At 42.3% G+C, this 22,822-nt stretch overlaps 1 pseudogene; it reads left to right on the top strand.

The window, feature by feature from the left end:
- Positions 1–6,909: 6,909 nt before the first annotated feature.
- LOC110335237 lies at positions 6,910–7,498 on the top strand (annotated as a pseudogene).
- Positions 7,499–22,822: the final 15,324 nt, after the last annotated feature.

Here is a 22,822-nt window from a genome sequence, read left to right as displayed (position 1 = left end):
CACTACACTCTGCCAGTGCTGCAGAAATACGACTCCGACAAACTAACTTGTAGATTCTACAAAGCCTTAATGTTAGAACAATAAGTAGCAGGCTGATATTTGTGGACTGGTAACTTGCTGACTTGTGATAATATATTAAATGCTTCCCTGACTGTGCTTAATTGATTAACATTTCAATGTGGGGTGTGTGTGTGTGTGTGTGTGTGTGTGTGTGTGTGTGTGTGTGTATGAAACAACTAAAACAGATGCCAGTATTTGGGCTTGTGATGTATAACTCTGTTCCTGCTCTTCTGCTCAAACCCTGTGATAGCAATGATGGGCCTTTTACCTTCCCTAGAGCTTCCTTCTCTCATCTGTACCCCAGGCCCATAATACCACCTCTTTGGGAGTGTTATTAGAACACTGAGTTGACCAACACAGGAATTGTATCAAAAGCAATTTTTCTAGTAGGTAACTAGACAAGTCTCACTATCATTATCATTAGTGGTGAACAGAAGAATTCTGTATCTACTGATTTTGTTGTCCTCATCTTACAAGATGAGTAGCAGAGGCGGCCTTTCTCTGCCAAAATCCTTCACTGGCTCTCACCTAGTTCGTGCTAGATTTCCTAAACTAGCCTATGAGGTTCTCTTAAACCTCTAAGCCATATGGCCAATTCACTGAGCCCATCACAGATAGCCATGCACAACTTTCCAACCATATTCTACTATTCATGTCTCATTTAGTACCATTTCTTCTGTGAAGCTTCTGAGTCATGGGCATCAAGGATTAGTGATCTTGGAGCTTAAACTCGTAATACCTACCACTTTCCTCATTCCTATTTTTCTTTCCTCATTAAGGCTGTGCACATTCAGGGACCCAGGCTATGTCTGTAACATGGACTAGGCTCTGTCCCTCTTAAGATATGACCTTTTATTTATCCTTCTGTAGTCTTTAGAATTCTGTTTGGCACATGTCTGGTGTCTAATAAATATTTGTGGCAGGGGTGACTAAAGTGATTTTTTTTTTTTTGCAAGCAACACCAAGGTCTAGCCATCCCCACAGACAAGTCAACAACAGCTGACAAGTCATACTGTCCCTGTCTGAGTGACCTCTATAGAGAATTCCAATCATTACGAATACTAGTCATCAAGGGATAATATTATAAGAGTCTTATCTGTATTTTGCACCACAGAGAGAATTCTACGGATGTCATCATAATCATTTCTCAAACTTTCCAGCCATAACAACAAATAAAATACATGCTCACCATTTCCCAAAGAGTCTGAAAGAAAAATACCCTTGAGACATTATACTCTACTGATGATGTCTGCAGAAGTTAAGACTCCCTCAGAATCCACAAACACTATTTTAGAATGGGCCTCAGACACATGCTAGTTCAGCTCTGTTCTTTTATAGATGAGGGAGTAACAAATAGGCAGAATTTTGTTTTTTCAAAACCATTTTGCTATGATGCTTTTTATTCATATTGCATTGTTTTAGATTTGCAGAATTTCATAAGACATAACCTTACTTAGAAATTGCACTTAGACTCTACAAGTACATATGTACATCTATAACTAAAGGAAAATACAAATGTGGCTTAGAAGGAAAATGATGACATAGCCAAAACTTAGAGAGAAGAGAACAGTTTCACCCTTGTCAATAAGAGCTGTTCATCTAATGGAAAGTGTTCTCACAATCTCTAGGAGCATCATCCTAAAGAAGGCTCACACCTGAAGGAGTCCTGGGTGGAGTAAGGAGGAAGGCATCAATTTGAAATCACTGACAGAACAAAAAGGATGTTTTATGAAACAGTCATCAGTCTGCGGAGAGTCTCCTGAGGCATCTATAGCTGCTCTCTGTTCTGACTAAATCCAATAACTCTGAAACCTGCTTTCCTGTACTGAATCATCCCCTCCCTGGTGCTGGGAAGAGGATATGAAGGTTGGGCCAGCATTGCTGGTTCTAGGCTCGATGGTAACAATGGAGAAAGTCTTGAAGGAATACCAAAAGCCATGTTGCAAAGTCAAAATTATATCCGAAAAATACAAACAGACAACCAAAGGAAGTTTCTGATCTGAAGAGAGGTAGAAGACTGTATTTAGACATGAGGATGTCTCATCAGTGCAATAAGGGGAGATATTGTTTCATTAATAGAATGGAAGGGCATTTCTAAAATCTGACATATTTGGAAGTATAGATACATAGCAATAATTCAGGGTCTAATCCAAGCAAAGAATGAAATAGATAGCATCTGAGATCGGTGCCCATAACATTAGACAAGCCAGTGGTTACGTTTTGATGCTTAAGAAACCTGATATTTGAGTCAAACTTCAATTTCCTCAAGGGCAAGTGGGTATAAATGGTACTAGCCCAGGGTGTTGTTGGTGATGGTTAAAATGGATAGCAATGACTATCTACAAAGGACACGCAAGTGGTCAACGGTTTCAACACCCTGTTCACTTACACTTTCCTTGATGTCACGAGGAAAATATTTCACTTACTCATAGGTCCTTGTTAATTACTTTAGAACTAAAGGAACCAGTTTTTTTGTTTTTGTTTTTTTTTTTAAAGACTTATTTATTTATTATATGTAAGTACACTGTAGCTGACTTCAGACACTCCAGAAGAGGGCATCAGATCTTGTTACAGATGGTTGTGAGCCACCATATGGTTGCTGGGATTTGAACTTGGGACCTTTGGAAGAGCAGTCAGTGCTCTTACCCACTGAGCCATGTCACCAGCCCCAAGGAACCAGTTTTTTAAAGATGCTAATTCTCTCTTACATAAGATGATGATGATATACATTTCAGAGAGTGATAGAAACCACAGTGAACATATTTTCTTTCATTAGTATTTTTGCTGTGTTTGTATATTCAAAGTTACCAACTGCAGCAGTTTAAATGCTTATGAGCCACAGTACCTGTTCATTCCTCTCCCCCTTCTTTCCATCTTAACCAATGTTCCATTGATTTATTTTTATTAGATACTTTATTTACATTTCAAATGCTATCCCGAAAGTTCCCTATACCCTTCCCCCTTCCTGCTCCCCTACCCACCCACTCCCACTTCTTGGCCCTGGCCTTCCCCTGTACTGGGGCATATAAAGTTTGCAAGATCAAGGGGCCTTTCTTCCCAATGATGGATGAATAGGCCATCTTCTGCTACATATGCAGCTAGAGACACGAGCTCTGGGGGTACTGATTAGTTCATATTGTTGTTCCACCTATAGGGTTGCAGCCCCCTTCAGCTGCTTGGGTACTTTCTTTAGCTCCTCCACTGGGGGCCCCGTGTTCCATCCAATAGCTGACTGTGAGCATCCACTTCTGTATTTGCCAGACACTGGCACAGCCTCACAGGAATACCCAGAAGATGTTCCAACTGTTAATAAGGACACATGCTCCACTATGTTCATAGCAGCCTTGTTTATAATAGCCAGAAGCTGGAAAGAACCCAGATGTCCCTCAACAGAGGAATGGACACAGAAAATGTGGTACATTTACATAATGGAGTACTACTCAGCTATTAAAAACAATGAATTTATGAAATTCTTGGGCAAATGGATATGTCTGGAAAATATCATCCTGAGTGAGGTAACCCAATNACAAAAGAAGTCACTTGATATGCACTCAATGATAAGTGGATATTAGCCAGAAACTTAGACTATTGCATTTCTAAGGACAAAGCTAGAGACTAGTGATGCCAACCCATTCACAGAATCCAGCACCAGGGACTTGAATAGAATTATGCAGCCGAGTCACCCACAGGGACACAAATAGACCATACTTGTCTCTGCGCCCAGCCAAACTCAGTGTTTCCGCTTACCAAACTAGAGCCTTTCACCTAAGCAGAATGCCAGTGTGAACAGGTAACAGCAGCATATGCTTGAAGAGACGGGAACACATGGGTGTTTACCGGCATGTGTCGGATCTGTAGCACTCACTTTCCAGATGAGTCATGTATTCAGCCTAATGGCTTCCTTCTATTTTAACAATGAAAATAGGATTTCTTACACAGCAACCCACATGCAAATGTTTGAACCAATGCTGTTTTAGGTCACAGCATTTCCCTCACATCTTTTAGTCAGCAAACCAGAATTGTAGCAGAAGCAGTATAAAAAGCTTTTCCATTTTAGTCAAAGAAGAAAAGTCCACGCTGTGTAGAGAAGTCAGAGGGTATCACCCTGACATCAGTATTCTCCAGTTGACATGAAATAAGTCTTCTATCCGCACAGTGGGCCTCATACCTAATTAGAGTTCAGAGGCCCCGTGATTTTGGGTCTCCAGTAGTTCAAGTGATTACATGCTGGCCCCAAACAGTACTCAATGAGTTGGTCCTGTTTTAGGGTCAGAAAGTTATGTCTTAACGAGAGGCTTTGCCACTTCCTATAAAAGGTAGGAGTTGCTTGCTGTCATATTAATTCCATGATGCCCTACTGTTTGTACTGAGCTTCACAGCTTGCATACAGCACACACAGCTTAGTCACCATCCTTTTCCAGAAGTACACATTTTAGGTGTGACACCTTATATCTAGTTAAAGTCACTCCAGCTGTCTCAGCAGGCATAGGTTTGTCTACTTGTCACATTCAAGAACCCAGCTTATGGAACTCCTTGGTAAAAACCTTCCTGACTGGCCTCTCTGTTTCCAAATTGCTGTTCGAGCAGCCTTTCAATTCTAGTACTTTGAATATTGCATTATGCATGGCACATCAACTTCACACCAACTCGTGAATGGTCCACATAGAAATAGGAACTGATAAAATGTGGCTCAAGTAGATACCTTGGGGTAATGTCCACTTTGGGGAGCTAGAGCAGGGCAGCAATTATTCAGGGCAAATAGGTCATCAAGGATGGATAATGCCAGTTATATTTAGGAGGGCCATGATGACAGAAGTAAAATCTAAGGGCTCCTATCCCTTCCAAACAGACAGTGCAAATCCATAGGTGTGGTGATTTGAATAAGAATGGCCCTGATGAGTTTGTGTGTTTGAACACTTGTTTCCCTGTGGGTGAACTGTTTAGGAAAAATTAGGAGATGTGGCATTATTGGAGGAATTGTATTATTAAGGGTGGGCTTTGAGGTTTCAAAACCCCATATCAGACCCAGCTCCACCCACTCTTTCTCTGCCATCGTTTTGCAGGTAAGATGTAAACTCTCAGCTACTGCTGCAGTGTATTGTCTGGGTGCCTGCTGCCATGGTCCCCACCACAACGGTCATGGACACACCCTCTTAAACTTTAAGTAAGCCCCCATAAAATGGTCTCCTTTATACGTTTCCTTTATCATGGTGTCTTTCACGGCAATAGAGAAGTAATTAAGACGCCAGGTAACAGATGATGACAGATGATCTTGGACAAAGGGATAAAGAACATAGAACTAGGGTGAAGCATCACTTCATACCTGCTACTGTGGTCCTTTTATTCGCTGGATGAGTGTGAGAGAGCTGGGCACGTGTACAGGTGCAAATGTGCCATGGTGCAGGTGCCCAGGGGGCAGGTATTGATACTGTGTGGGTTCTGGGGACCCAACTCAGGTGGTCAGGTTTGGTGGCAAGCACCTTTAAATGATGAGGCATCTTGAGAGCTCCATTAATTTTAAACTTCATAGGGATATAAGAGCAATCTCTACCCTCTACTGATGGAAATAGATAATGGTTATAGGTATTATGGGAAAGGTGTAAATGAATCCTGATACAACCAAACACAGAGTTTTATGATCCTATGATCCAGACATGCCATTTTGGATCTATACCAAAAGGAAGTAAAACGTGGAAAGTCAATGAGATATTTGAGTGTCTATATTCACTTCAACAGTTTTCACAATAGTGAAAACATAGAAGATATCCAGAGTCCACCAGCAGATGAAGAAAGAAATCAAAGATACACATTCACCAGAGGATGTGATTATGCCTTGAACAAGGGGCGAACTTTGACATATGCTTCAACACGGATGAACCATGAGGACATTGTGTTGTGGGAACACAACCACAAAAGGACAGACACAATTGATTCTGCTTAGATGAAGCAGCAAGACCAACCAGTCCATTTTATAGAGACAAAAGTAGAATGAGTGTCAGGGAATGATGGCAGTGGTTTTTTTGTGCAGGGATGTGAAGTTCCTGGATGCAGACTGAATGATGATATAAAGAGACTTAAGGCCATTGGATCACACACTTAAAATCATTAAAATGATAAATATTACATAAATGCTGTCATAAAAGCACCTTTTACCAAAAAAACACATTTTAATTATTAAAAAATTATACCCAAATTTACTAGAGTTCCCTTATGTATCAATTATAGAAAAAAAGACCAAGATACATAAACTATATACATACATACAGGAGGATACTTAAATCATCGTGGCATATCATCTTATAGCAAGGCTGGGGCTGGTAAGACAGTTCAATGAGTAAACGCCCCTGCTGTGCCTAGCTAAGTACCCAAGTTCAATCCTTAGAACCCCTCTGGTTACGGAAGGGTATAACTGACTCCATAAAGCTGTCATCTGATGTCTACATACATGTATGGCACTTGCACATTCTCACACATACAAATCATGCACACATAATGAATTAAATTTTATAATAAATCAGATGGCAGACTCAAATAATAGATACCAGAATATCTCACCTCCAACACGTCTCTGCTTACTAGCTTCTACTAAACAGTCAGGATATCCACTCTCATTATGAAGGATCCATCATCAAGACTTAAACACCCAGAGTAGAACTGAGTTTCACTGAGAGACACCAAAGTCTGCTGTTTCCACTATGCCTGGCCTCAAATAGAAATGGTTCCTGTCCACTCCTTCAGATGATTCCCTTTTAGCTCAACTGTCTTGGAGATAGTAAGAAGGCAAAGAAAGATTAGTCTACCAACTCAACCAAGGCATTGATGTGACACCCATAAAGAACCATGAGAGAGATGAGCCGGGGCTGTCTGAGCCGCTTACTGAAGCCAGCACTGCTGTGCTGGGCTCTGGCTGCCTCTGGCCTGACAGACACCATGTGTGCATCCCGCGATGATTTGGCGCTGTGCGCACTCCATGCACGAATTCTCAGCCAAGGACATCACATGGCACTTGATCTGCCTGGATAAGTACAAGGGTTTCGTGTGCATTGTCACCAACGTGGCCTCGCAATGAGGTGTAAAACCGATGTAAACTACACTCAGCTAGTCGATCTGCATGCCCGATCTGCTGAGTGTGGTTTACTAATCCTTCCCCTGCAACCTGTTCCGGAGGCAGGAGCCAGGAAGTAATCAAGAAATCAAGGAGTTTGTAGCTGGCTACAATGTCAAGTTTGATATGTACAGCAAGATCTGTGTAAATGGGGACGATGCTCACTCACTGTGGAAATGGATGAAAGTCCAGCCCAAGGTCACCATGCTGGAAAATGCCATCAAATGGAACTTTACCAAGTTTCTCATTGATAAGAATGGCTGCATGGTGAAGCACTACGGTCCCATGGAGGAGCCCCAGGTGATAAAGAAGGACCAGCCATGCTATCTCTAGCCCTACAAGTATGTGCCCCCACACCAAGGCCCCCTGCCCTGTGACCCCTGGAACCTTCCACCCCGGCACTCATGATGGTCTGCCTGAAAACCAGCCAGCTGGTGGGGCAGTCCTGAGGACCTGGTGTGCATCCCCACCGGAAGAAGGTCCAGAGGCCTGTGGCCCTGGGCTGAAGCTTTACCTTAGCTGCCTTGTGGGGATAAAATGTAGAAATGTGGGGGGGGGGGGAAAGAACCATGAGTCTCACTCTGAGACTTCTGACTAAACTTCCAGCCAATCCTGGATTCAGTCCCAAATCCTAGCACCATAGTCACCAAAAACTTCAGAGAAGTTTCTGAATGGGTTGACCTTCTGAATGTGTTAATAAACAAATAGAAAAAGAACACAGAATGGGAGGTTGGAGAGGACCTGTCAGCTCCTCCCCACCTTTCTCTGCCTTGTCACCTGTCCTTCAGTGTCAAATGCCAGCCCTACCTTGCTATGGACTCTTCTGCTAATGGTTCAAATTATCAGGATTTTGTGGTTATTGTTGTTTTATAACTTCTTAACTCTTGAATAATAACAGGTTCTTATCTTTCAGAGTAAAGTTGGATGTGATATGTTCTCTGGAGGGTTTTTAACAAAATTCTTGTTTTGGGTACTGTTCTGTTCTGAATTCTACTGTGAGTCACTTACTAAAAGTTCACAGCCCCTTTACCTGACAGCAGCCAAATCGTAATATATTGCCTGATATATGTGACATAATTGAAACACTTCAACAAGTATCTTGGATAGAAACACAACTTTCCCTAAAGATATCCCTTACTAGGTCTTGGTAGGCATCATTTTAAATTGTCAATAACTATCAATGTAATGATTGTCTTAGATGACAAGACATACCTGCTCCTAATAGAATCATTGTGCTCATTAACAGACCATGCGGTAAAATGTTTTTTTTTTTATTTTGTTTGAAATGGTGTATAATAATTCCACATACCCATGGAGAATCACATTATATTCAGTGCAATATACAGTGTCTAATGATCACATCAAGTTAATGACCAATTCTATTCCCTCGCACATTTATTTTTGTACCTGTTAAGAACTTTCTCACTCAAGTGGAAAGGAGCTACATTTCTGTATGCTACAGTCATGTTACTATGAAATGTAGAATACTAAAGACAAATTTTTGCAATTTATCTATACTATGGTACCATTTTAGGATTGATCACACTTTCTCTGTTGCCTCAACTTTTCCTAACCTTTAGTGACCATTCTTTAACTATCTTCTGCAATAGGAGCAACGTTTAAAGCCTTCACAAGTAAGTAGTTTCTGTGCTAGTATGATCTCACAGGTTTTACTTCTCTTACTGTGAGGTCCTCCAGAACCTCCAATATTGCTGCAAATGATAGATGTCTACTCTTTTTCACAACCAAATACTATTCCATTGTATATACGTGCCACATTTTCTTTACCTGTTGATGGACACTTTACAAACCTGCCCCCTCTTAGAGGAGAATCACAAACTTATCCAGAGGTCAGAATTATTTTAGACTTTGGTGAGATGAACCAAGTCAAACTCTTTTTTTTTTCAGAAAGGGAAACTCAGCCCAAAGGAGAGTGGTTTGTCCATGGTCAACAATGATCTGGGGCCAACTCTGAGACTGGAGCCTTATTGTAGCCATGGAATACATGAGGAAATATGTTTAGGGATCTTACAACAGCCGATTTTTAACATTTCTCCTTGAACACAGAGCCAAATCCCAAGAAGACATGACATCAAGGTACTGTGCTTTGAAAAAGCTGATCAGAGCCTTATAAAACCTTGGGAACTTCAAAAATACAGGACAGCTCTCTCATGGTCTTTGATTTTCATGGACTTCAGTATAAACCACCGACCCAGCATTTTCATGAAGCAGAAAACAACCTCAGCCCTCAGCGTGCAGGAGAACTTTACTTTTTTATAACAATTAAAAGTGTGTTTGTAAAGTGGCTGAGATGGTTCATGAGATGGGGGAGATTGCTATACATGCCTGGAGACCACTCTGGAAGCCACAGTGAAAAGGAAAGAACTGACGGCTGAAAGTTGGCCTTTTACTTCTACACACCCATAGTGGAAGGTACGCATTTATTAGTCACATACACAAGCACACACAGTCGGAATAAACAAACAAACAAACATTATTGTATACTGTGGTTCTTGGGGTTGGAGAGATGGCTCAGCAGATAATAGCCCTAGCCACTCTGGGTGGATATGGGTTTGATTCTTAGCAACCACATGACAGCTCACAACTGTCTCTAACTCCTCTTCCAAAAGATATGGCAGCCTTAGTCCCCATGAACACTATATACATGCCAATGGTACACATATATACATGCAAGCAACATCCCCATACACATGAAATAAGAATAAATATTAAAAAAAAGTATGGTTCTCATTTAGATAAACTTTATGATGAGCATTTATCGATTGTGAAGTCAGAAGGTATATAGATGAGTTGAACAAGGACCCTTACTTAGAGGGCAGAAAAAAAGGAGACATATATGATAGTAACAAACTGTTACAACTCAAGACACATGTCTATCAAATGCTTCTGACACATACAGAAAAAGAAGTGACACTCAATACACACCTATTGAATGGATGGATGGATGGATGGATGGATGGATGGATGGATGGATGGATAAACCAACTAGTCAATAAACTAGACATTGGGGGATTTGAAGATACTTTTACAGAAAAGTTGACATTAAGGTGGGTTTGCACTCATTCATTCATTCACTCATCCCAGAGGTCATTTCTTTTCAGTGTGTTGAGGCTCAAACTGGTCCATGGCAGAGATAGGCTAAGACTGACTGCAAAGATGAAGCAGGTTATTGACCAGTGATGGTGCAGCAGTGTGATGGGTGACATGCAGCTGTATGTTTTGTTCTCATCTCAGTGGGCATGCACGGGTAACACAATTTCTCTGAGGGCAGGAAAGTTTTCTAGTTTTCTAGTTTTCTAGTGTGTTCTCTCTCTCTCTCTCTCTCTCTCTCTCTCTCTCTCTCTCTCTCTCTCTTGCTAGAACACCTGATAAGTTCTCCACAGTATTTGAGTAAATAGTAAGTGACTGCATAGGTGATAAGTATGACACTGCCAATTCTCTATGAGCATATAGGGCATTCAGGGCTGATGGACAATCAATCCAAGAAGGATGCAGGAAAATAGCTATTGTGGAAGAGGACAACAGAGCAATGAGCTGTTCTCCATCAACTGGGGAGCTGCCAAGGGGAACACAAAACTGTCAAACACTGCTAGAAGAATGAGTAACTGACCATCACAGGTCTTGAGGTCAGCTCTGGGATGATCCAAGCTATGAGGATAGGGTAGTCCCTCCAGAAAACACTCACTCCTAGGGGTGGGCAGGTGCATAGTCACACCTGAGAGCAGGGAGATGCCTCATATCTCCCACTTGAGCTCCAACCAGGTTCAGCCCAGTGCTGTGGTAGAACCTTGGAATATAATAGGTATTGAGGCACTGTGTCTATCTTTTAAACATCCTAGTATAATGGATCTAGCGAACAGACAGACCATGGCCAGTGGCAGGCATGAATAGAGGAACAAGGCACATTTCTATCAGTTCAGAGTCTCAGAGAATGAGATGGGGCTTAGGCAAAACAAGGAGACAAGAGAGGGGGTGGGTGGGCAGGAAGAATGGGCTCTGCAAGAGGACCTGCAAAGACTAAGAGAAGGACATAACTATTTTAAAAGGAGACGTTACCTAAAGAAAGTATGGTTCCTATGATTCTGATTTGTCCATTCAGTCAGGAGCTCCACTTCAAGAATTTTATCAAAATATTGTCCTTTTCTTCCATAAATACACAGTGAGGCTTCAATTGGAAGTCTCAGACTGTAAGGCCCATCAGTCTCCTGGTTCTGCCTGGTCCTGGCCTCCACAAGCACAGGGAGGAGGCCTAGGCTGAGCCTTGCTGCACACGCAGATGTATTTTTAGCTTCAGCAGAAAATAACAGCAGTGTGCATTTAATAATAATAAAAAGCAAAGACAGGGGAAAAAAAAAAAAAGGAAGACTCAAGCCTGGGGAATGATCTAGTGCCAATGTTGGAGCAATCACGGGTAGGATATGTTTCCAATTGAATTACTACTGTGGTCACAGTTATAAAAAGAGAGGGAAGAGAAAAATGTGAGCTGGTCAGCTTCTTGGGAGCATTTCATCTTCTTCGCTCTAATTTTAACATTCAAAGACACATGAGCCAACTCTACCCTTAGGAGTTATTTCAGAGGGCTGGGGCAGCACTGTGGTATGCAGGCAACACTGGTAACTGTGCTGCTTAAAGTCCTTCTCTCTCCTCTCTTTTTCCCCCCTCCTCTCCTCTCCTACTTCCAGGCTTGCCATACTCTTCTCATCTCTCCTCCCCCGCCCCCCAGTTCCCCTTTCTCTGTTCCCCTGATGGCTCCTCTCTTTTTCTCCTTCTCCTCTTGCCCCCTCTCCTCCTCCCTTGTCTTCCCTTTTTCTCTTCTCTTTTTACTTCTCCTCCCCCTCCCCTCCGCTCCCCTCTGCTTCCCTCCCCTCCATTCTTCTCTCATCTCTTCTCTCTCCCTTCCCTATCTGCTTTCCATTGCTCTCACACTTCGCTGCTCCACTCCCTCTCCTATTCTTCTTCTCTCATCCATCCACTTTTTCTGTCCTTTCCCTTCCCATCCTTATTCCTTCCTCCCAGTTTGGGCTCCACCATCTCTCTGTCACTCACAACCTGATGAGACATAGTGTGTGCATTTAGGACAGGAGTAGATTTACATGTACACTCTGAGAAAACAGAAGAGCCTGGATGTGGAGCTAGGGCTCAGGGGTGGGTGGAAATGCTGTCACTTAAAAAACAGCTCCTTGGGGCCATGAAGCTGAGCTTCCTCTAGCCGTCATCTTTTATATTGTCACAGAATTTTTCCACCCATCCTGATCACAGCTTCCTTTTCCAGCAGAATTGCCTTCTTTTGGCTCCTCCCCCCAATTCACCCTATCCCCTAATTTTAACCAAATCATCATAATTAGCTACCACCTTTTGAGGGTCCCCTGACTGGCTAAGCGATTACAAGAGTTATGTTATTTTATCTTTAGGTTAATACTTGAAATGAAAACCAAGATCCCTCTATAACTTGTTAGGGGGCTCAGGGAGGTTAAACAACTTTTTTCAAAGATCATTCAAATCCCCAGTAGCACAACCTGTATCAGGACTCATTCTAAAAGGCAGCCACCCGTCAGGCTGGAGTGTCCTCCTTCTGTGTATCACCTGTCTGACACCTGTCACCTCTTTTCATTCAATGCTTTTTCAGCATGTCCTGGAATTCATTCATAGGGCGTCTTTTTTTTTTTTTTTTTCTCACAGAGGTTGGAGCATATGTTACAAGTATTTGCGATAGTAACAATCGTACAGTCAGTTATTACTGTATGCCATGCATTGCCAGTGTACTTTAGGCACAGTTCTCTGATCTCATTTTCTAGACATTTTCATGGGGTAGTATTGCTGGGCGAATTTTGCAGACAGAAAATTGATGCATGGAGTAATGAAGAGGCTTGGCTAAGCGTATACCTTGGAATAGAGCTCAAGTCAAAAAGCCACTGTCCAGACACTGGACATAGCCCTAGGTGTGTGTCGCTGCACCTGTTCCTCACAGCGAGTGTGTAGTCAGATTTTTCAACCCCATTTCACCAACCAGAGAAAGTTTAGAATAGCTTCTCCAAGACTGTAATGCCATGAGAACTCAGGTATTGGCAAACCAACTGCTCTCAGTCACACTCCCAGGTGAGTGGCTTGTTGCCTATCAAGGAATGGCCCTTTAGTGGGGGAAAGGCCAGTGTTTCCTCATCTCAAACTCCAAGCCCCAACACATCCTCAGATCCAGATAAATGCGGAAGTAGAGAAAGGGATGACAGGGTATTAGCAACCTGTTTGAGAAGGTTGTCTTCTTGCCTTAAAAGAAGATAGAGGGACGAGTGTTCCAAGGACAGGGGATGTTCTTAGTATGTGCATCTCTTGCCACCTGGGCTGGGCTTTTTGTGTCAGATAAAACTGAAATGAAGGCTCTTGTCTTTGACAAGTTCCCATCTTCTACCAGGAAGCTCAGCATGCCTGCCTGCTCCTAGTTTCTCCAGCACTATCTTGAGCCAGGCCATATTGTCTGCTTCTTGGGACCCTGGTGAAGATCACACTTGCTTTGTCTCCAGTTATCCTTGTGGTGTCCTTCACGGAGTCCCTGCCCTACTACTGTGCAACCTGCTCAAAGCCATAAGGGCCACAGGGTTATGAAGAAGAAAAAAAAAACTCAAAGTCAGAAAAGCAGAATTATGCTGGAGGCTCTAGGGTGCAGAAGATAAGGAGCTGGCTCCTGGTTACATCTGTCACTCTTACCTTTCAACTACACTGAGGGTAATTGTGTCAAGAGGCCTTCGAGTCAGTGAGAGCCAGATTCTAAACTTATTTCTTCACTGCCTCATTGCTGCAAGTCACTGGGTATATAATTAAACTCTCTCTGCCTGTCTCCCCATCAAGAAAATGGGTGTGCTAATTGCCAAATCATGGGGTCAGGGATGTAGCACAGTGGGTAGATTGCTTGTCTAGCACATTAGAGTTCTGTGTTTAATCATTTTTGTAGTACAAAATTCTCTAGGGATAACCAACTATCCTAGTCTCTCTTGTTCTGAGAGATTGACTTGTATTTGATGCCTGGGATATTACCAAACTGGCCTGAGTTGGTCACATTTATTATCAGTCACAGAGAACGCTGGTGGTGGGTAAATGTTTGTGCCCCAAAGGAAGATGATAGGATTCTACAAATATGTATGCAAATGTGGACTGCCATTACCCCCTGCTGTCTTAGGTTATCCTCTGCTTCTCCTATAGATTTCATTGTTGTTTTTCAAACAAAGAACATGAGTCATGCTTTACAACCAAGTAGAGAACAATCACTCTGTCATGACCATCCTTGAAGAAGTCTCCTTCTCAGGACTTGTATTTGCACAGGTGAGTGTCTTGTCCTGAGAATCTGTGTGGGTTCCATGAGTTCATAAGGAACAGATTCTCATGGTATTAAATTTAAGCTAATTTAACTTACATTTGTCATATCAAGACTGGCATCTCCCAGGAACAGACAAAGTTCTCATCTTCAGAGAAGGCAGAGAATAAATAAAACACTATAAGAAAGGATGGGGAAGCCAGCCATTGGTGGTGCACGCCTTTAATCCCAGCACTTGGGAGGCAGAGGCAGAGGCAGGCAGATTTCTGAGTTCGAGGCCAGTCTGGTCTACAACGTGGGTTCCAGGACAGCCAGGGCTATACAGAGAAACCCTGTCTCAAAAAAAAAAACAAACAAAAAAAAAAGAAGGAAGGAAGGAAGGAAGGAAGGAAGGAAGGAAGGAAGGAAGGAAGGAAGGAAGGAGACTCTTGTGTGTTTCAGGAGGAGGATGTGAGATGGCACAGCCTCACTCACCCATGAGGAGAACTTGCCTTATCAGTTTTCTAAAGATGTGGTCAATGGACCTATAACCTGACCCAGAGGAAACCTTCCATAAACAGATTTCTATCTGTAAAATACTGATGGTTATACATGCTCTTGTTTCAAATGTATTCACTCAGGTGTATGTCAACATATAGTCCAAGGATACACGAACATCCTAGAAAGTGTTTACTGTAGAAAACATGGGCGTTGTTCAAGTCCTTCTCTATTTCTGTGCTACTAACAAGACTGTGAACTACTAACTTATCTTCCTGATAAGTTATTATTTATTGACCAGAGTGTCGGCAGTCATCTGTTTCTCTAATTTTACACTACTACATTCGCACTAGAAGACATGTTCAATGGGGAAATGGTGAACTCATATCTACCATGCCAACTTAAACACTTTCACCACTCACCTTGGTCACTATTCATAGCAATAGCTGCATCAACTGTCTGTCTGTCTGTCTGTCTGTCTGTCTTTGCCTTTCTACTATGCACTCCATCTTCCAAGAGCAAAGCATCGGACTTATTAATCTGATAAATTTGGATCCAGGTCTAAGTTTCACTATTTACTGACCCCTTCCCTCTGTCTGAGTCTGCTCACATGTAAAATAGGCATTACGACTGCTAACATACATGGTTATATTCACCATCAAGTGATATCATAGGTATTATTCTGGCCATTTCAGAAAAGTAACTTGCAACAGAACCAGAACACAAGCCCAACACCCTTGACCTTCCAACAAGAACATGAGCGAGGCAAATGCTGCACAGCCAGCTGCCCTGCCCATCTGGAGGTCTTTGCCAGATGTGTAGCAAGTTACTCCTATGCTGGCAGAGCTTGGGTCATTAACCTGGTAGGGAATGAAGGTGCCCATAAGCTCCTACACACTTAGCCTATTAAAAATCACTGGGGTGGATAAAAAATAACATCAATGGGTATATTACTCTAAAGATTACAATGTACAGACTTACACTTGCCAAGGAGTGGGAATGGTATGGAGAAAAAGAAACCAAGGAATCATTCCAAAAAGCTCTGAACCATAGAGTTAATAGTATGACACCAAGTTCTCAGAGACAACTTGAAATACTCAGTACACTTGGATGACTGATTCATATGATTGTCCATATAATCACGTATGACAATACAAAATAGTATACATTGACTAAACATGAAGACATCTATAGCTTGTCTACTATATATTAGATATGTATTTAAGAAATTTATCTATGGTTTTTCCAATCCTAGAAGCAATTTAAATTCCCATAGCAATTAAACAGTACCTACATGCACAGGGATTGAACCTTAAAGCCTTATATGGAATGAAATTACCTTACACAAAAGAGGTGACATAATTCAACTTATACCCAGTTCAAGAACTGGAAAAAAATGTAAATAAAATGTCTGGTTTTTACAGATGTTTTTCTGAAGAAAACCCAAATGCTACTCTTACTGAGGAATTCCCATGTTGTGTCCCAGGGCTGTTAAGAAGGGAAAGTTAAGAATATTTAATAATTGGCCCTGATGCCCAGGGGGAAGGCAGTCATCACCAAGGCACAGCCCTTTGGTCATCAGAATAGCCTGTGTGCGGTGTGTGGCTGGAAAGAGGAGGAACCCAAGTGTTCCCAGAGCCAGCAGACTAGAGGCTTCGTCCTGACAAGCAAGGCCTCAATTCTACAACGCCCTTTACCTGCCATCATTCAGGGATGCTCCATTTCCTTATCCGTTACATGCAGTAACATACTCTGCCCTACACTGAGTGTATTGGGGTTCTACGGGCATCTTTATTCTGAATGATACACTCAGCTCTGCTTTTTTTCTTAAAAGTGGGTGATAGAGAAAGCTTCTATTGTGAGATCAGGCCTGGAGAAGGTTCTGGAAATAAGTAGCTCTACCTTGCAAATGACCTGCGTCCTGAGTTTCTTATAGTCATAACCTCACAGGCTAAGCTGCCATCCTCAAACTTGGAAAACTGCAAGTCAATCGGTTGAGCTGTCTCAAAGGAACAGATGCCCGGTGCTCATTCACTGTCTGTGCACAAGAATGGATTCTGACCCATTAGTGACCCACCCTTACATGCTTCTATCAGATATCTGCCTAAACTCTTCTGTATTCTTTTCACATTATTATGAAATAGATAAACTCCTTTTCCCTTGGCCATTTGGGGAAACTGAGGCCATGAGCGCTTTGCCTGAGCACAACATGACTAGGGGCAAAGTCTGAATGTGTCCTGGCCAGGTTTGACAGCCCAGTCCCTTGTTTCATGCCACCAAGCTAGCTGGACAGAGCTGTACACGCATTGTCTCTCTCACCCTTTATGCTTTCCTTCTGAGAGGCCACACGTAATGGCTTTCTCCATACTTGACTGAACAAGCAAAAGTGAGAACACAGGCAAGGGAGTGCTTCCTCTGGAAAGCTCCTACCACCCACCATCCCCAGCCACTTCAGGAAACAAAGAAACTACTAAATCTCCTCTTAATTGTGGGCCCAGGCCTCCCAGAAGCCCCTTCACACTCTTGGGTCACCCAGGAAGATGAGAAGTTCCTCTCTGGTGACACAAAGGGCTGCAAGTCACTCAAAAGTGATAGCCAAGGACCTTCAATAGGAAGGCCTGATTGATGGAGACTGGGAGAATGCGTTCTTTGCAGACCGTGACAGAGCGGCCCCAGCCCGGGGTCCATTCATCTTCCCCAAACGGAGCTTTTCTCCTTCCCACTGGGGAAAATGAGCCTCTAATCCAGAGTACAGCCACACCTGCCACATTCTGTTTCCATGGCGGTGACTGCCTTGAGATCACTCTTTGAAGAGCAGAAAAAAAAAAAAAAAAAAAAAAAAGAGGAAGAAGCTGCAGCTGGAAGGATGGCTTCTAATATCTTTATCCTTGAATGATGTCTCTGACCCACCAGAAAAGGGTAAATTGTGCTTTGATGGCAGAAAGTTTATTCTGACAATTGAATCTCATCATTCCTCAAAAGCCACAGGAATTTTAACGCTCCGGCCGGAAAACGTTTTGTGCAGGCTCCCAGGTGAATGGTGTCTGAGCAGCAGTTGAAGTAAATCAGTCAGATTGTGCCCTTCACTAGGCATAGCATGTTTCATATCAGTTGTCCTTAATCTCCACACTCAGCCTGAAGGTCCACCTGTCCAGCCGACTCCAGCTCAGGGTGGGGCGGTTCCTGCCTTGTTTCAGGAGATGCTATTCAGCTAGAGCCTCAAAGGCTTAAGAAGGCTTGGCATAGACAGTTCTCATTAAAAGTAAAAATGGCCCATAAGTACACATAAACACACAACAGAATGTTCAAATTCTTAGCTATCAGAGAAACAAAAATCCAAACTACATGATGGTCCCATCTCACCCCTGTTAGAACATATATCGTCAAGAAAACACAGGACAAAAAAAAAAAATAAATGGTACTGATGATACAGGAAAGAGGAACCCTCATACACTGCTGAAAGCAATGGAAACTATGAAATATAAAAGGAGTTTCCTCAAAAACCTGACGCCATATGACCCAACTACATATCTACTGGGTAAATATATGTACAGAGAGGATTCTAAGTCAGCTATGCAATTGGCTTCCATGTCCATCCAGAAAAGGTATATAAGAAAATTAAAGATCATAAACACAATAGAGTTTTGTCCATCAACAAAAAGTGAGGTCATGTCACTTCCATGAAAATGGAAGCAACTGGATATCATCATGATGAAAATGAACCACATTCTGACAAATACCCATATTTTCCTGTCATATGCAGAATCTATATTATACATATATGTCTCTGTATATAATCTATGTTATTTTATTTATTGATTTCTTGATATTTCATGTGTGTGTGTGTGCACGCATGCGTGTGTGTGTGTATATGTGTGTCTGTATGTGTACAGAGGGAAGTAAGGGGACTAATATGGGAAAGAGACAAGAGAGCAATAGAGAGAAAGCATGATCAAAGTACACAACACATGTGTATGAAAATATAATGAATCCCAATGTTTTTGTCCAACGAATACATTTTAATAAAAAAGAAAGAAGCTACTACCTAAGCATTCCTGGTGATTAAGTCAACCCATGTGTAGCAGAGCCTGACACACGGAAAGTACTCAGTAAGATACTGGTGAGAGAGAGAGAGAGAGAGAGAGAGACAGAGAGACAGAGAGAGAGAGAGAATGAATATGAATGCAAGGCTGTGGAAAGGAACAGTATGTCACCAGTAGAAACAAAGACATCAGAAAGTAGTATAAGCAGCAGGTGTCCCTGGTCATACACTAATACTATATTTCTGCAGCAATATGCATCAAGCAGTTCTCAGAGAATGAGAGTGCTGGAAGGCGAGGGCTGGGTGAGGATGGAATGAGGAAGAGTATAGACAGGATATGAAAAAGGCCAGATGGAGTGATAGGATGCCCATAAGCAGAGGAGATGCATGGGGAAAGGAGACAGGGTTAGGAGACCATGCTGGCAACTCTGGAATCACATCAACTGCCAGCCTATAACCAAACATGTTTCTTTGTTGCCCACTGCTTATAATTCTGCAGTAGCTTTTCTCAAATCATGACCTGTTCACAGCCAGATTCTCTAGAAATCTGACAAGTTTGCATAGGCTGGGATTCTGCTCAGACTTACAAATCCAGAAAATTTGGCTATAATTCCCAGGAATTCTCATCCTTCCAAATGTCCAAGATGACTCTTCTACACAAATATTAAAGCAGGACATCTGAAACGAAGGGGTTCAAGCATGAGATCATGAAGAATCTTTGTCTGAATGACTTGGATTATAATCAGGGGCCTTGGTTTCCACAGGCCATTCATAACTGTTATAATAAACCAAAGAAGTCTGCAACTCTCTAAAAATACAATCAGGCAGGGCATGGAAGTTCAAACCTCAGGCGAGTGGCCCGAGGAAGAATTACAATGAATCACTGGTCTTTCTTTCAGAGGGTGACTTTATTTAGGCCACTAAGCACTGCCAAGTCCGAGGCCTAAAAGAGCATCCCAACTTTCAACTCGAGTGTAGCTTACTCAGCTGGCTACAGAGTCAGGAAATTGGTCTGACTCTCTGTGTCTCTAACAGTGGAGGCAGGGTGCCAAATGAGGTGGAAGAAAGAAAGAAAGATTCGAGTTAAGTCAATTGTGCTGGCACGGGACTTGCTATAAGGCAACAGTAGGTATTAGACAGAGGTGTGACTGACTGAGACCCAGTCCTGAGGGAGTGTGCTCTCACAAGGAAAGCAAGAATGGGGGCATTTTGAAGTAGAAGGCTGTGACCCGGAAAAGAAAAGATGAATTCTATGTAGGAAGGAAGAAGGAAGTCTGTGGATGAGGTTATTGATCTATTGATCTAACAATCTATTTATTGGGCTCACACATTGGGAGCCAAGGAGTGAGAAGTACAGGTAGAGAAACACAACTCTCTGCATGAGATGCTGCTACGTGGATGTAGGAAACACTGACTGTTCTTATGCAAGTGTTTGGATAGCGTCCCACAAGAATAGCCATGAGCTGTGAGAGAGAAGTTGGAAGGAATTCATGAAAACTCCTGATACCAGGTTAAGAAATGGGGTTATTATTTTGACAACAGATAAAAACTTTATTCCAATAATCTTACTGAAGCAGAGAAGAATGACTTATAAGAAAAGGGCACATTCATCAGTCTGCCTCACGGGTACCAACTAATAAATGGAACTGGATTGATCTATGGGATTGAATTCCAGAAATGCAAGATATATTTTCTTAGAACATTTCTTTTTTTCCCTCTGACCTTAATACATCATTGAAGAACTGAGAGTTGTGAAATAAACAACTTTAAATTGGTTTATGTGTACAAAGATCAGTTTCACGTTTCCCTAATTGTCTAGGCAGCAAAGATTAGGCAAGTTTTCCTAGGGCAGTATCAGGCACACACACACACACACACACACACACACACACACACACACACAAGCAAAGATCAGATAAAGAGCTAAGAGGAACCATCTATAGTTTTCACCATCTGAGTTTAATCAGTTTTCCATCTTTGCTTCAAGGGTAGTCGATAGAGTGATGGCATCTTCCTCCAGTTCCTATTCTGCTTCTGGCCATATGATATTGCAACTTTACCCATAACAAGATGAATCCCACATTCCCAACCTTGCATCTGCTCTGTCCTTAGCTCTTACTTTTCAAAAGAAAACATGGAGGAAACGGACAGTTCTTTGCCTCGGCCTCCAGAGACCTTGAGCAATACTTCAGTTGCTTGGAAACCTGAGGACAAGCTTAGACTAGCCTGGTGAAGACCAGGATAAATCCCTCCTGAAGCTATCCAGTGCTCAGCATCCTTTAGTTCCATCAGCTGGCAACTGACAAAAAAAAGAACAGACAAGACCAGCCCAGGATTAGCAGAACTGTCCAGCTCCTCTGTAGACTCAAGAAAAATAATAATTACTTTTTAAGCATCAGTGTTGTTGTGGTTTGTTATGAAATAATAGTTAGCTGATAAGGTATGGCTAAAATTTCCCCAGGGAACTTCCAGGTTCTAGCTTCTCATGGCCGAGGAATCTCGACCTTGTGTTTCAAGGTGTTGTAGTCTGGACTGTAAAAAGAAAACTCACACCAATGCAGTGGTCATCTGACACAAGTACTTTAAAAAGCCATTGGAGACCAAGGCATATCCTTGCTGGTAGAGAATATAGGAATTGGCTCTACATATTTCCAAAGGCCTTGTCCATTTACTCCTGCACTTCCCCTCTTGAACTAAGAAATCAAGGTTCAGAAAGGGCAATTCGTTTTTCCAAGTGCTTTCTTGGAACCAGAGCCAAAGAAGAGGTGTTTGGATTGTAAAGGAATCGGCATGTCTAGCATCCAAATTCACAGTTCTAATTCCAGTCCTCTTCTATATCCAGGACATCAACTCAAAATTGAAGAGAGGACCCATGTTCAAGGAAAGAAAAGGAAAAATTCCTCCTTTGTATTTACATTCTTACTTTACACTGAACTCTGAACTCGGCTCCAAATTCCAGCGCTGAGCTCAGTGCAACCATCTCCTTAACAGAGTTGTAGAAGGCTTAGTGGTACAAGGATGACAGCACCTTGTGCTCCTGGGTTCCTTTCTGCATCTCAGCTCTGTACACTACTGTGTCACTGACCTACTCGGAAACTCGGGTTTCAGCATAACAGATAAAACAGTCTCCAACGATCTCACTTCTAAAAGCTTCCAGCTCAAGATCTGAGAGACAGTCTCTGAATGCCCATGCTGATTCCTTACCTTGGACCTTACTGGGATCAGATTTTATACAGATTTCTGAGCTAAAGACTGTGTCCTTCAGAGTGGGCACTGAGATTAGCTTTCTTTCTATTGAACAAAACTGTCATCTTCACATAGTCAGCATAATTAACCAGTACGTTTGAATGAGGGAATGATGGAGCCTTGGTTGACAATGATTCAACTCCATCTACTCTGCTAAAGGGCAAGCCAAACAAGTAACACACACACACACACACACACACACACACACACACACACACACACCAGCTCCACCCCCTACATTCCATAGGCTGAGTGTCATCTAACCAATAACCCTTCCTGGGAAGCAAGACATGACCTGCAATTCCAGAGGCATGTGTACCCCGAGCATATAATTAAATCAGAGGCAAGGAGAGCTGGTGAAGCAGGGAGACAGGCACAGACTCTTCAATCTAGGAATGTTCACAGACCCTGTCATTACATCCCCCGCATGCTAATCTATCCCACTGGGACTCTATAAACTCGGTGACTCTAACTGTCCTGGTTGAAAAGTGCATGCGTCCTCTTCTACACTGTGGCTTCGCTCCTCCTCCATTCACTAAAAAAAAAAAAAAAAAAAAAAATCTTT

This window comes from Mus pahari, chromosome 17 (genome assembly GCF_900095145.1).
Source record: "Mus pahari chromosome 17, PAHARI_EIJ_v1.1, whole genome shotgun sequence".
Classification (NCBI taxonomy): Eukaryota; Metazoa; Chordata; class Mammalia; order Rodentia; family Muridae; genus Mus; species Mus pahari.
This window is presented reverse-complemented; position numbering and strand designations above follow the sequence as displayed.